We start from the raw sequence: 16,313 nt of genomic DNA on the forward strand, positions 1-16,313 counted from the left end.
ATCATCTTTACTATCATTATTCTGAATTCTTTTTCAGGTAGACTGCCTATTACCTCTTCATTTGTTAGGTCTGGTTGGTTTTTATCTTGCTCCTTCACCTGCTGTGTGTTTTTCTGTCTTCTCATTTTGCTTATGTTACTGTGTTTGGGGTCTCCTTTTTGCAGGCTGCAGATTCGTAGTTCCTGTTGTTTTTGGTGTCTGTCCCCAGAGGCTAAGGTTGTTTCAGTAGGTTGTGTAGGCTTCCTGGTGGGGGGGACTAGAGCCTGTGTTCTGGTGGTTGAGGCTCTATCTTGTCTTTCTGGTGGACAGGTCCACGTCTGGTGGTGTGTTTTGGGGTGCCTGTGGCCTTATTATGTTTTTAGGCAGCCTCTCTGTTAATGGGTGAGGTTGTGTTCCTGCCTTGCTAGTTGCTTGGCATAGGGTGACCAGCACTGTAATTTGCTGGTCGTTGACTGAAGCTGGGTGCTGGTGTTGAGATGGAGATCTCTGGGAGATTTTCGCTGCTTGATATTATGTGGAGCTGGGAGGTCTCTTGTGGACCCGTGTCCTGAAGTTGTCTCTCCCACTTCAGAGGCACAGCACTGACTCCTGGCTGCAGCACCAAGAGCCTTTCATCAAGAGCCGCGCCGGCCGCCGAGCCTCGGGTGAGCCCTTGTCTTTGCCTAGGGCCGTGTGCGCAGCGGTCTGCACCCAGAGGCCGCCTGCGAAGCTCGGAGCTACCTAGGCGGCCCCGCGCAGTCTTAGCTGGGCGAGCGCCTGCGGTTCCCTGTTTCTAGATTTTTTGATGATGACCATTCTGACCGGTGTGAGATGATATCTCATTGTAGTTTTGATTTTAATTTCTCTAATGATTAATGATGTTGAGCATTCTTTCATGTGTTTGTTGGCAATCTGTATATCTTCTAACACCATACACAAAAATAAACTCAAAATGGATTAAAAACCTAAATGTAAGGCCAGACACTATCAAACCCTTAGAGGAAAACATAGGCAGAACACTCTATGACGTAAATCACAGCAAGGTCCTTTTTGACCCCACCTCCTAGAGAAATGGAAATAAAAACAAAAATAAACAAATGGGACCTGATGAAACTTAAAAGCTTTTGCACAGCAAAGGAAACCATAAACAAGACCAAAAGACAACCCTCAGAATGGGAGAAAATATTTGCAAATAAAGCAACTGACAAAGGATTAATCTCCAAAATTTACAAGCAGCTCATGCAGCTCAATATCAAAAAAACAAACAACCCAATCCAAAAATGGGCAGAAGACCTAAACAGACATTTCTCCAAGGGAGATTATTTTTTTAATATTTGTCATCAGAAATGTAACATTCTGATGGAATTATTGAAGCAAATGGAAAGTGAATGGGGGGCTCTACCCTATCATGTGAAATATTGGTGCTAAGTCATCATATCTCATTCCTCTTGGCTATAAAAGGGTAAAACTTGCGTTGTTGAAATGCTAAAAAAATATTTAAAACATATGGATATAGAAATTGGTATTTGGGGTTTGCTGTACCAGATAGTCTCCATCTGTCAGGACCAATAAAACACCTGCGGAATCATTTTAAATAGGCACATTATACATTTGTTTTGACCACTGGGTATGAATCCTTCACATAAAAGTGAACAAAAATGAACAAATCCATAGTATATGATTTTGTCAAGGCATGCAGGAATTTCAGACTTCCAAATTCTTTCTCATTTGATTGATAATCACCTTAGAAATAGTCATAAAACTCTGAACTAATACTAGAGCATGAGCTACTAAAGGAAAGTTAAAAGTTAAAGAATATATGTCAAATGAACATGCAAAATAGGTGTTTTCCTTTAAATCCTCATTTTTTTTCTCCTTTTATAAACATCCTGTCCATCTCTAGGCAATCAGTATTCCCATGTTCTCTCAGTCTCATCTGTGATAATAGTCTGATAGTCTCATTCACTCTAAAGAATCATTGACTTGCTGTTCAAAAGGAACTTTGAGCTAAAGAGAATTACTGGACTGGTAGTGTTTAGACCTAATGAAATAAATATTAGTGGATTAAGTAAAGGTATTATAGGAAGATATTTGGAGTCATGGTACATTCCTGACATCCTTCAAATCACATCATATTTTACTTCCATGTAAAGCTAATTTTGTTTATTTGCTTGCATTTTTTGTTGTTTGTTTATGTTAACAACTAATATAGGCTTTCCTTACTAAAATAAATGAACACAAGTGAGTGTCCAAATGTCCAACATTTACATACCATGTTCACATATTGATGAACCTTAACTAATTTCCCTTTTTTCTACTTCAAACCCCATTACATATGAGACACTCAATGCCATGTTTCTATCAATAACCCACTACAAATAGGAAAGCAGTCACCCCTAAGAAAATTCCAAAATAAGTATTAAATGAGGGACAAAATATCAAAGGAATTTATTAGATCATAGTGTAATAAGTTACTGTAAGAGTTGTGTAATTAGAACACCACTAAAAATCTGCGAGAAATTCTTACATAAGAACTTTCAAGGAAACTCCTAATTACTGCTTGCCTATACTTATTATTATGAGGGAAATAATGATCCATATTTTTAAAATTCAATAGAACTTAATATGGTCAGAACGTTGTATTTATCTGGTTATTACCTTTTTAACTTTTTAGTGATCTCATTGCCTCTACCAGCCCTTAGGGTATACCAGATGTGTTTCAGGACCAATAAAGAACCTGATTAGGGAGACAGGATATGTGAAAGCTAATTATAGATGAAGGCAATTCAAACTACAAAATAGCTACAGAAAATAAAACGTTTGGCCAGGATGAATTTTGCAAAATAGAAAAGTCACAGTTATCTTCTGCGAAGCCCTATCCCCATGTAAGAAGAAATAAAAATTAGCCCCCCCCCAAAGAAAAAGAGGGGATTCTTTAGAGAAATATTTTAAAATATATTTTCTAAGTCATATGCAGAGATTGAAATTCCCAAGAGGAAACCTGATCACTCAACTTTCTCTCATTCTTAACTTTCATTCACAAAGTTATATGAAAGTAGGTGGAACTGTGTAACTATAAGCCATACTAATAATTATTGTAGTGTGCTTAATGACAAGTAAAGAGTACACTTGCTCTAAATCAGAGCTTCCAACTTGAGAATAAAGAAATGATTTGTAGGCAAACATAATAACTCAGTGATTACACTAAGGGGAAAATACTACTGTCATGGAAACCATTGAAGGGAACCCAAAGTGTCTTGTAAATGCCACCTCTTTGTTGTGTTGCTCATTTGTTTGTTTGTCAAAAAGCTCTTTCATGTGTTCAATAACTTTAATTAAGAAAAACAAATGTTTATATGTTATGTGTCTAAAAATATTTGTAACCAGTATTCTGTGAACAAAATAGTGTGCAAAGTTGGCAGCAGAATGGCAGCAAATTCAAAAGTACAGAAGTCCTCTTAATGGAAACTTTTTTCAGGCTGAGATTTCTTGACAAACATATTCTGGCTTGCACTATGGAGAACAGTATGGAGGTTCCTTAAAAAACTAAAAATAGAACTACCATACGACCCAGCAATCCCACTACTGGGCATATACCCTGAGAAAACCATAATTCAAAAAGAGTCATGTACCACAATGTTCATTGCAGCGCTGTTTACAGTAGCCAGGACATGGAAGCAACCTAAGTGTCCATCAACAGATGAATGGATAAAGAAGATGTGGCACATATATACAATGGAATATTACTCAGCCATAAAAAGAAACGAAATTGAGTTCTTTGTAGTGAGGTGGATGGACCTAGAGTCTGTCATACAGAGTGAAGTAGGTCAGAAAGAGAAAAAAAATACCATATGCTAACACATATATATGGAATCTAAAAAAAAAGAAAAAAGATTCTGAAGAACCTAGGGGCAGGACAGGAATAAAGACGCAGACATGGAGAGTGAACTTGAGCACATGGGGAGGGGAAGGGGTGGGCTGGGATGAGGTGAGAGAGTGGCATGGACATATACACAGTACCAAATATAGAATGGATAGCTGGTGGGAAGCAGCTGCATAGCACAGGGAGATCAGCTCCGTGCTTTGTGGCCACCTAGAGGGGTGGGATAGGGAGGGTGGGAGGGAGACGCAAGAGGGAGGGGATATGGGGATATGTGTATACTTATGGCTGACTCACTTTGTTATACAGCAGAAGCTAACACACTATTGTAGAGCAATTATACTCCAATAAAGATTTTGGGGAAAAAAAACATTCTGGCTTGACAATATGAGTGTATCACCTATAGAAAGTGATAATGTTGCTGTGATTTGCATGTACCAGTATTTCTTAATGTCATTTAATTTCATTTTAACATTTAATATCATTTGCTTCCTTTCTTCTGTTTCCAAATAAAGCGATCAGACCTAAAACAAGGAAACTGAACTAGATATATTCTGTTGCACAATAGGTTTATGCTCATTAGCAATTTAAATGAGCTTGACATTCATTCAGTAGTCCCAACAACTTGGTGGTAGGTGCTGAAATAGCAATGGTCCTATACAAAATTCAGTAAGCAATGGTCCTTACTTCAGAAGTAAGTTTAGATGGTGACATCCAGTAAATACTCAATAAATATTTTGAGACGAGTGAATCTGTTATTAAGACTTTCACAATTAAAACAACTTTTCACAAATTCTAAATCTGCCCTTCTGGATCCATGGTTCTACCAATCTCTTTTTTCTTTTGTTCTACCTCTCTACTCAGATTTATAAAGAGACATATGAAAACCCCAAACAGCTTTCTTCTCTTTCTTTAGGAAGGCACCCATCAGATATGTCAAAATTTTTATTTGATTTATACATTATGCCAAAATAATACCAACAGCCTAGACTCAGAATTTCTTCCAAAAACTTTAGTTGCACGTAACATCTCTTCCCATCTTAGAGAAGAAAGATCAATGTTGGTTGGTATTGATTTGCTTAACACTAAGACCTGAAAACCTAACATAATTGTAAAATAGCCTCTCCATCATTTCAACAAAGTATAGAGAAATAGCTTCAAAAACACATTTAGGAACTCTATAAAAGAAGCAAATACTTATAAAGACATTTTTTGGAACTATAATTTTGTGACTTTGGAAAAAAAATAAACTACATTTCAAGCACATGCTCTTTTAAAATGATCACAGTTCCCACCTGTGTGCTGGGCTATCTGGTTGTAAAGCGTGAATGCTGGCTTACTTTACAATCAAACAAAAACATAACAATGAGGACAATGGATGATACTTCTAGGATTCCTCTGCCTTAAGAATTCAACTGTTTTTCAGTAGTTCACTCCATTAATCCTCACATCGTTCATTCAAGTTCAGCAGGAAGTAAGAATATCATCCTTGTTCATAAACAGAGAAATTGATCTGCCAAACGATTAAGTGATTTGCTCACAATCAGACAATGAGTCAGAAGTGGAGTGAGGCAAAGAAACCTGGTGTGACAGAAAAAACATGGATGGGAAACATAAAGGAAGGTAGAGGACCTGGTATGCTAGTCAACCCATTATACTCAATTGGTGTTCTAAATGCCATCCAAAGCACAGAAAGAGAAAAATGTAATAATTGATCGAGAAGCAGAGTAAGGAGCATGATCTCAAGATTATGAATTTTCAAAACTAAAAGACAGCAATTTCTAACCACAATAGACATGAAAGCAAAGTAAGCTACCTGGACAACACTAAACTGCAAATACAGATTCCTAATGCTTCATCTTTGATGTCTCTTGAAAAATTGCTAAATATTCTAAAGTGATTTACAATTCTGTCATGTAGACAACGTGCTGTCATAGATGAACCAAGATACTTCAGACCCAGTAGGCCCCAAAATGCATGTTTCTAGGTGATTTTTCTTGCATTCCCTACCCTACTTAATGACTTCACTATTGCCCTAGTCACCTTAGGTAGACAACACAGGACCCAAAGCACTTTGGAGTTAGAAAATATAGCTTAAAATTACTTAGTCCAGTGTTTCTTTTTTAAAATAAGAATTTATTTTTAGAGCAGTTTTAGGTTCATAGCAAAATTGTGGAGAACGTTCAGAGACTTCCCATATACCCCCTTCCTCCAGACATACATACCCTCCCTCATTATCACCATTCCCCGCCAGAGTGGTACACTTGTCACTGTTGATGAATCTACATCGACACATCATAATCACCCCAAATCCATCGTTTACATTAAGGTTCCCTGTTGGTGTTGTACATTCTATGGGTTTGGACAAATGTATAATGATATGTGTGCATAATTATATTATCATACAGAGTATTTTCACTGCCCTAAAAATACTCTGTGCTCCACATATTCATCTCCCCCACCTGTACCCCCTGGCAACTACTGATCTTTTTACCGTCTCCATAATTTTGCCTTTTCCAGAACGTCATATAGTTAGAATCACACAGTATGCAGACTTTTCAAATTAGCTTCTTTGACTTAATAATATGCATTTAAATTTCCTTTATGTCTTTTCATGGCTTGATATCTTGTTTCTTTCTAGGCTGAATGATATTCCATTGTCTAGATACACCACACTTTATCCATTCACCTAATGAAAGACATCTTGGTTGATTCCAAGTTTGGCAATTAGTAATAAAGCTACTGTAAACATCTGTGTGCAGGTTTTTGTGTGGACTTCAATTTTCAACTCCTTTGGGTAAATAAATACCAAGGAGCATGATTGCTGGATCCTATGTTAAGAGTATATTTAGTTTTATAAGAAACTGCCAAAGTGTCTTCCAAAGTGGCTGTACCATTTTGCTTTCCCACCAGCAGTAAATGAGAGTTCCAGTTGCTCCACATCCTCACCACCATTTGGTGTTGTCAATGTTTTGGATTTTGGCCATTCTAATAGGTGTGTAGTAGTATCTCTTTGTTTAAATTTGCATTCCCCTGATGACATATATGGAGCATCTTTTCACATGCTTATTTGTCATCTGTATATTGTCTTTGGTGAGATATCTGCTAAGGTCTTTGGCCCATTTTTAAATTGAGTTGTTTGCTTATTGTTGTTTTATTGAGTTCTTTGTATATTTTAGGTAAGAGTCTTTTGTCAGATGTGTGTTTTACAAATATTTTCTTTCAGTGTGTGGCCTGTCTCCTCATTTCCTTGGCATTGTCTTTTGCAGAGCAAAAGTTTTTAATTTTAATACAGCCTAGCTTAATTTTTTCATCGATCATGAATTTGGTGTGTATCTAAAATGCTAACACCTCACCCAAGGTCATCTAGATTTTCTCCTATGTTGTCTTCTAGGAGTTTTATAATTTTGTGTTTTACATTTAAGTTGATGATTCAGTTTTAAGTTAATTTTTGTAAAGAGCATAAGGTCTGTGCCTAGATTCAATTTTTTGCATGTGAATATCCAGTTGTTCCAGCATCATTTGTTGAAAATACTATCTGTGCTCTATTGTATGCCCTTGCTCCTCTGTCAGATATCAGTTGACTATGTTTATGTGGGTGTATTTAGGGAGCGCTCTATTCTGTTCCATAGCTCTATTTGTCTCTTCTTTCACCAATACCACACTATCTTGCTTGCTGTGCCTTTATAGTAAATTTTGAAGTTTAATAGTGTTAGTCTTCTAATTTTGTTCTCCTCTTTCACTATTGTGTTAGGTATTCTGGGTCTTTTGCCTCTCCATATAAACTTTAAAATCAGTTTGTCAATATCCACAAAATAACTTTCTGTGATTTTGATTGGGATTGCTTTGAATCTATATATCAGGTTGGGAAGAACTGACATCTTGATGATATTGAGTCTTCTGATCTGTTAACATGGAATATCTCTCCATTTATGTAGTTTTTTTTAAATTTTGCTCATCAGAATTTTACAGTTTTCCTCACATATATCTTTTACATATTTTGTTAGATATATGCCTAAGTATTTCATTTTGTGGAGTGCTAATGTAAATGGTATTGTGATTTAGTTTGGTATTACTTAAAGTGTGTTCTGAAAAACACAAAGTCAGTAAAATACTCCTAAAAAGGTGTTTCATGGTCAAATAAGTTTGTGAACACTACATTTTCAACCTCTTTTTATAGGTTCATAGTACACATAAACACACTGTTTTGAAATGTTACCCTGTAAACAACTTTCATTTGTTAAGTCATTCTTTTCCAAACATATTTGGCTGTCAAACCATTATTGTACGTGTGTATCACACATATATAACACTTGTGGAACATATTTGAGAAGCCATATCAAGTTTAACTCATTTATTTTACGTTTTACAGAATTTAGAGGGGAGGAAATAATGTGTCCAAGGTCACATGGCTAATAGGAACAGAGTCAAGATGTGAAGTAAGGTCTCCAGAATCCTAGTACAGTGTTCTTTTCATTATATCATTCTGTCTCTGATGCTTTCCTCACTTTCAACATGAAATCTGGCATAATGTTTTATCTACTATATCATGAAAATATCTTCTGAAAAAATTCTTTTTTTCCAAGCTAAATATCAATTCATTACCTCTGTAGTTCTCAAATGATAAATTATAGAATCACTGGAGGAGCTTTTTTCAAAGTAAAGATTCCTGGGCTCCAGATGTATAAAATCAGAATCTCTATGGGTGGGAGCCTGGAATCTACATTGTTACACAAGTAATATTGATTAGTATTAAAGTGTGAGAACCTGGCTCTTTAGAACAGAGTTTAGTGGGTCTAACATCTTCCTGTGGATATCTTTGAAAAAGTAGGTTTTGAGGGCCTTGCTCTTAGGGATTCTAATTCTGTAGATCTGGGATAGAACCTGATATTTGGAATTTTAACAAGCATTTTCCCCCTTCCCCCAGGTAATTGTGATGTAGATGATCCTTGGATCACAGCTCTTCTTGCCTGGATTTTCACGTTCTTCTTTCTCCATCCTTTTCTATATACCATTTGAAAATTATTTTTATCAAATATGATACGGTTTCATATCTCTGCTCAAAAATCATTAGATGAATGATAAACTCTTTATCTCTCCAGTCTGATTCCAGTCTCCCAAATAGAAATTGTACATTCTAACTCTAATAAGTTTTGTGCTGTTTCTACACATAGCTTGCTTAATCATGCATCTATTTTTGCTTTCTAAGAGGTTACCAACTACTGTATGATTAGGTTCACTATCTGCTGTTTGAAAGTCCCTTGACTATCATAACATTAGATCTTCTGATGTTCCTCCCAATAATATGAGTGATGTGTTTCTAAAGATATTTCTACACGGGCTTCCCTGGTGGCGCAGTGGTTGGGAGTCCGCCTGCCGATGCGGGGGACACGGGTTCGTGCCCCGATCCCGGAGGATCCCACATGCCGCGGAGCGGCTGGGCCCGCGAGCCATGGCCGCGGAGCCTGTGTGTCCGGAGCCTGTGCTCCGCAACGGGAGGGGCCACAGCAGTGAGAGGCCCGCGTACAGCAAAAAAAAAAAAAAAAAAAAAAAAAAAAAAAAAAAGATATTTCTACAGGACCTTTCTCCAGTTCCCTAGGGTTCATGGACAATGAACACTGCAAGAACCTAACAATGACAAGCCTCCATCATGTTTTATAAAATCTAGTGTGTGTGTGTGTGTGTAAGACTATCTTTCTCAGGAAAAGATTTCAGCTAAATTATGAGGTAACCAAGTTAATCTCTGCAGCATCAACCTTCACTTTCTGTACTTTCCTTTTTTTGCTGCCACTCTCTTCTCCACAAGTGCTACTTCCTCTCTCCTTTCAGTTGACAAGATAAGCTCATTCATGCAAAAGTGTCACATCTCATAGGAGAATGTGCCTGGCATATATATATGCTCATCACATGCATAAATAGAACCTGCAGACAGATAACTATGCTATGCCTACTGGAATTAGAATTTTAAGCTTCAATGAGTGGCAATGTTTTGGTGTGGGTGGCCTTCTTGGCACAATAAATTCATAGTAAGTGGGGAGACACGCTCTGCATTTATGTGTGATCCTTATTCCCAGATCCTCCTCTATCAAGCTGAGAAATATACAATTTCAAATGAGCCAATTTAGCTTTAATTAAAAAAATTTTAAATAGAACATAGTATCCTAAATCTTGAAGTTTGCTTTTATCAATATTAGGAGGAGAGAAATGCCAAAATACTTCTCTGTTTATTTTTATTTTTGATTATTTTTAATTAATTATTATTGGAGTATATTTGCTTTACAATGTTGTGTTAATTTCTACTGTACAGCAAAGTGAATCAGCTATATGTCTACATACACCCCCTCTTTTTGGATTTCCTTCCCATTTAGGTCACCACAGAGCATTCAGTAGAGTTCCCTGAGCTATACAGTAGGTTCTCATTAGTTATCTATTTTATACATAGTATCAATAGTGTAAATATGTAAATCACAGTCTGCCAATTCATCCCACCCCCCCTTTCCCCCCTTGGTGTCCATACATTTGTACTGTATGTCTGTGTCTCTATTTCTGTTTTGCAAATAAGATCATCTATACCATTTTTCTAGATTCCAGATATATGCATTAATATACAATACTTGTTTTTCTCTTTCTGAAAAAAGAAAAAACTTCACTCTGTATGACAGTCTCTAGGTCCATCCACGTCTCTACAAATGACCCAATTTCATTCCTTTTTATGTCTGAGTAATGTTCCATTGTATATATGTACCACATCTTCTTTATCCATTCCTCTATTGATGGACATTTAGGTTGCTTCCATGTCCTGGCTAGTGTAAATAGTGCTGCAATGAATATTGGGGTGCATGTGTCTTTTTGAATTATGGTTTTCTCAGGGTATATGGCCAGTAGTGGGATTGCTGGGTCATATGGTAGCTCTATTTTTAGTTTTTTAAGAACCCTCTGTATTGTTCTCCAGAGTGGCTGTATCAATTTACATTCCCACCAACAGTGCAAGAGGGTTCCCTTTTCTTCACACTTTCTCCAGCATTTATTGTTTCTAGATTTTTTAATGATGACCATTCTGACTGGTATGAAGTGATAGCTCACTGTAGTTTTGATTTGCATTTATCTATATAATTACTGAGGTATATAGAAGTTTTGGCTTCATCCTTTGAAATAATGAGTTTTGAATCAATTTTTCTTGATGTCACCAAGACCCTTATTAATTGCAAGGCAATTGATCTCTCTTTACTAGAATATTCAGGGAAGATAGAATTGGATCACTTTCAATGATCTGTATGAAAGAAGGGGAGTTAGTAAACTAGATACAACAAATTGGGAAGGTAATTTACCCAATTTTTTCACTGGGCCCTGTTTCTCTGTCTAGAAATAAGCCTTCCATATACTGATCAGAAATGAGTTATTCTCACAGACTATATACCACATATCAAATTATATTTAAACAAAAACTTTAAAACTCATTCACTACAGCAGTCAGAGACAAAAAAAGAAATAAAAGGAATCCAAATCGGAAAAGAAGAAGTAAAACTGTCACTGTTTGCAGATGACATGATACTATACATAGATAATCCTAAAGATGCTACCAGAAAACTACTAGAGCTAATCAATGAATTAGGAAAAGTAGCAGGATACAAATTTAATGCACAAAAATCCCTTGTATTCCTATACACTAATGATGAAATATCTGAAAGAGAAATTAAGGAAACACTCCTATTTACCATTGCAACAAAAAGAATAAAATACCTAGGAATAATCTTACATAAGGAGAAAAAAGACCTGTATTCAGAAAACTATAAGACGCCAATGAAAGAAATTAAAGATGATACAAATAGATGGAGAGATATACCATGTTCTTGGATTGGAAGAATCAATATTGAAAATGACTGTACTACCCAAAACAATCTACAGATTCAATGAAATCCTATCAAACTACCAATGGCATTTTTCACAGAACTAGGACAAAAAAATTTCACAATTTGTATGGAAACACAGAAGACCCCAAATAGCCAAAGCAATCTTGAGAAAGAAAAACGGAGCTGGAAGAATCAGGCTCCCCGACTTCAGACTATACTACAAAGCTTCAGTCATAAAGACAGTGTGGTACTGGCACAAAAACAGAAATATATGATCAATGGAATAGAATAGAAAGCCCAGAGATAAACCCACGCACATTTGGTCACCTTGTCTTTGCTAAAGGAGGCAAGGATATACAATGGAGAAAAGATAGCCTCTTCAATAATTGGTACTGGGAAAACTGGACAGCTATATGTAAAAGAATGAAATTAGAACACTCCCTAACACCATACAAAAAAATAAACTCAAAATGGATTAAAGACCTAAATGTAAAGCCAGACAGTATGAAACTCTTAGAGGAAAACATAGGCAGAACACTCTATCACATAAATCACAGCAGGATCCTTTTTGACCCACCTCCTAGAGAAATGGAAATAAAAACAAAAATAAACAAATAGGACCTAATGAAACTTAAAAGCTTTTACACAGGAAAGGAAACCATAAACAAGACGAAAAGACAACCCTCAGAATGGGAGAAAATATTTGTAAATGAAGCAACTGACAAAGGATTCATCTCCAAAATATACAAGCAGCTCATGTAGCTCAATATCAAAAAAACAAACAACCCAATCCCAAAATGGGCAGAAGACCTAAATAGACATTTCTCCAAAGAAGATATACAGATTGCCAACAAACACATGAAAGGATGCTCAACATCACTAATCATTAGAGAAATGCAAATCAAAACTACTACAATGAGGTATCACCTCACACTTGTCAGAATGGCCATCATCAAAAAATCTACAAACAGTAAGTGCTGGAGAGGGTGTGGAGAAAAGGGAACCCTCTTGCACTGTTGGTGGGAATGTTAATTGATACAGCCACTGTGGAGAACTGTATGGAGGTTCCTTGAAAACCTAAAAATAGAACTACCATATGGCCCAGCAATCCCACTACTGGGCATATAACCTGAGAAAACCATAAATCAAAAAGAGTCATGTACCACAGTTTTCACTGCATCTCTATTTACAATAGCCAGGACATGGAAGCAACCTAAGTGTCCATCAACAGATGAATGGATAAAGAAGTTGTAGCACATATATACAATGGAATATTACTCAGTCATAAAAAGAAAGGAAACTGAGTTATTTGTAATGAGGTGGATGGACCTAGAGTCTGTCATACAGAGTGAAGTAAGTCAGAAAGAGAAAAATAAATACCGTATGCTAACATATGTATGGAATCTAAAAAAAAAAGTTCTGAAGAACCTAGGGGAAGGACAGGAATAAAGATGCAGACATAGAGAATGGACTTGAGGACACGGGGTGGGGGAAGGGTAAGCTGGGACGAAGTTAGAGAGTGGCATGGACTTATATATACTACCAAATATAAAATAGATAGCTAGTGGGAAGCAGCTGCATAACACAGGGAGATCAGCTCGGTGCTTTGTGACTACCTAGAGGAGTGGTGTAAGGAGGGTGGGAGGGAGATGCAAGAGGGAGGAGATATGGGGATATATGTATACGTATAGCTGATTCACTTTGTTATAAAGCAGAAACTAAATCAGACACTAACACACCGTTGTAAAACAATTATGTTCCAATAAAGATGTTTAAAAATTAATTAAATTTTTTTTTAAAAAGAGTGTACAGAGAGCTAAAAGAAATGCCCGACTATTATTGATTATGAGGTATGAGTGAAAGATGAATGAAACAGTAGTTCATGTCTGGGGGTTACATCCTATATCATGGGATAGTGCTCTCATATCAATAAACTCACCCTTATCCAACGTTATTTTTTGCCTTTCCTTGATCTAGTACCTAAATTATCCAGTACCATATATATTCTCACAGCTTCTCCTAGTACATGTTGGCTTCGTCCTTCAGTTCCTTTTGGATTGTAGTACCTTTCCTTCCTTAGTGGGCACGTAACTTCCCTGGCCAATATTTTGTAAATTGACCCTAGGTTTTAGCTTAATGGCCAGGAGGGGAAATGCGAATAGATCCTGGTACAGGTACAAATTGACTTTCAAGGCAGAGGCCTGTGCATAGTCTTTAAACCAAGAGGAATGATAGCCTCTAACATGAAGGAATGGCCCACTTCAGGGGAATCCAGGATTTCAAGGTTTTTGGTGGTTCAATACAAATGCCCCCATCCCCTCATATCAGGGTCCTATCCCTTCCTAACCAAGACCCTGACCTTGGGAAGCAGACATTCCAGGGACGAGCATTCCATGTTCTCAGGACCTCTGTTACTCTTGTAATTAACTCCTCGATATAATACACAGCTTTTTATGGCTTCTAACCTCAGGAGATAACATTCGGTTTATGGCTCCCAAAGAGTCACTATGACTTTTCACACTTCACCTTCAGTTGGTGATGACTTACCACTTAGTCTTTCCTTGTTTTTCTTCCATTTATCAATGGCACTCAGTGAAAACCATTTGACTACATTGTCCTTATTACTACTACTCTACCCAAACCTTTGAAAAACCTGAGATATTGCACCCTCTATTTCCTCCTATCCATATCCCACCTTACTTTACCACCTGTTAAAGCTTTAATAATTACACATATGCCAGGGATTATCAGTGCTTCACTTACACCAAGTGGTGAGGACCCCAGAAGCTAGCTGGTCAGCACGATATCCAACCACGAAATCCCATTTTAGATCCAACATCCTTTGACTATTTCTGGATCCACCCCCTCTTTGATAGAGTTACCTAGGATACAAACCCTGAGGTGGAGATTTGCGTTCCAGAAGTTTATTGGGGAGTGATCTTGGGATCAACACCTGTGGGAAGTGAAGATCGTAGAATCATACAGAGGAGGAGGTGATGTATGAGGCAGTTTCAGCCAAGCTTTTTGCTGATCCCACTGAGAAAGGTGGAACTGAGTAGAAAATAGGTCTCTTAAAGGGAAAGTTTTTTCCAGAGTCAGTCATTTGGGATTTCTTCCCCCAAATTTTCAGGTAGGAAAGTAAAATGTATAAGGTGAGTCTTAAGCAACAGCAATAGGAAAATATAGTCCTCTTAGGCACCGTCTTTTTCTCTTGATCTATACTTAAAGGAACTCCTACATAATTGAGGATTTTTCCAGTTAACAGTGATTGCAATGGCCACATAAAGGCATTCTGGGAGCTTGGTCTCAGCATACCCTTTGGGAGATGAGAAGCTGAGGATGGGTATCTTGGATTTTAGAAACAAATACTCTCTAGTTATAATTTGCTCTTCAAGCTTGTTTCCCTCCTACTGTCCCCAGGTGTTTCTCTTGTATAAAAATAAAAGTCTGGTTTCAGCTGTGTAATAGAAAAGATGAATATTTTGTTGGCTATAATTTGTCCATGTAGATAGAAGGGGAAACAATCTCTCCCCCACTAACCATCACAACCTTGTGGCCTGCACGGAGATGACAAGCTGGATTAGTAACACCTCCAAGAGGAAGATGGGTCTAGGGAAACAAAAGCCAGGTCGATAGGTCTACACACCTTTTCTATATGCAGACTCTCATTATCATCTTGGAGACCTAGATTTTATTTTATTAGGGACATTGGCTTATTTCCCATCGTCCTTGGCAGCTGAGGAATCTGCTTCTTATCACAACCACTGATAAAGGCATTGCTGTCTTGCACTTCGCCATCCTCAGCAGTCCTTGAGGGGCTTTAAGGAGTTATATAATGAATACTAATGATAACGTTTTGCATTTATTCCTCTCCAAGTTCTTTCAGAATCTTAACAGAAAGTAGTGCAAATAGTACTGGAATATAAACCTGAAATATAGGCTGAGCTCTCCCATTGCGTGAGTTTGGCAAGCATTAATAACAGTGATCCTCCAAAATGAACAGATGCTTTAGATGATTTGTAAGGTCTCTTTCAGCATGACATCCTTTGATGTTCTTCATTAATTTGATAGCTGCTACAAACCAATAAAGTAAGTAAGGCAGGCCTAGTTAACCTCATTTGACAGTTGAGGATACTGAGGCCTAGGTAGGCTAAGTGATTTTCCCAAGGTTGCGAAACGAAATTGGTTTGGAACTGGAAATCGGGTTCTTTCTGCTATTTAGGGTAGCAGAATATGGCAAAGATGATCTTGGCTAGTAGAGGGAATGAAGGGTATAAAATTTTGCTTGGGACCCAGGAGATTAAGCCTGCTTTAAAGGATCCTGACACTCTTACTGGATAGTAGAAATTGATAAGAAAGATCTAGGCCATAGATTCCCAACTGCTTAAATCCAGGGAAATTTTATATAAACAAACCAATAAATAAATGCTTATGTGTGTATACTTCTGTGGCATTTAATGAAAAAAAAGCAACAAACATTTATTGTGTACCCCCACCCCTCATGTAATACACTCTGCAGAGTACACAAAAATATGATGAACGTAGTCCTTGCCCTCAAGAATCTTGAAAATTATTGAAAGCATATTGAAATTTATAGAGAAATC

This window comes from Mesoplodon mirus (assembly GCF_964341445.2).
Source record: "Mesoplodon mirus genome assembly, chromosome: X".
Taxonomy (NCBI): domain Eukaryota; kingdom Metazoa; phylum Chordata; class Mammalia; order Artiodactyla; family Ziphiidae; genus Mesoplodon; species Mesoplodon mirus.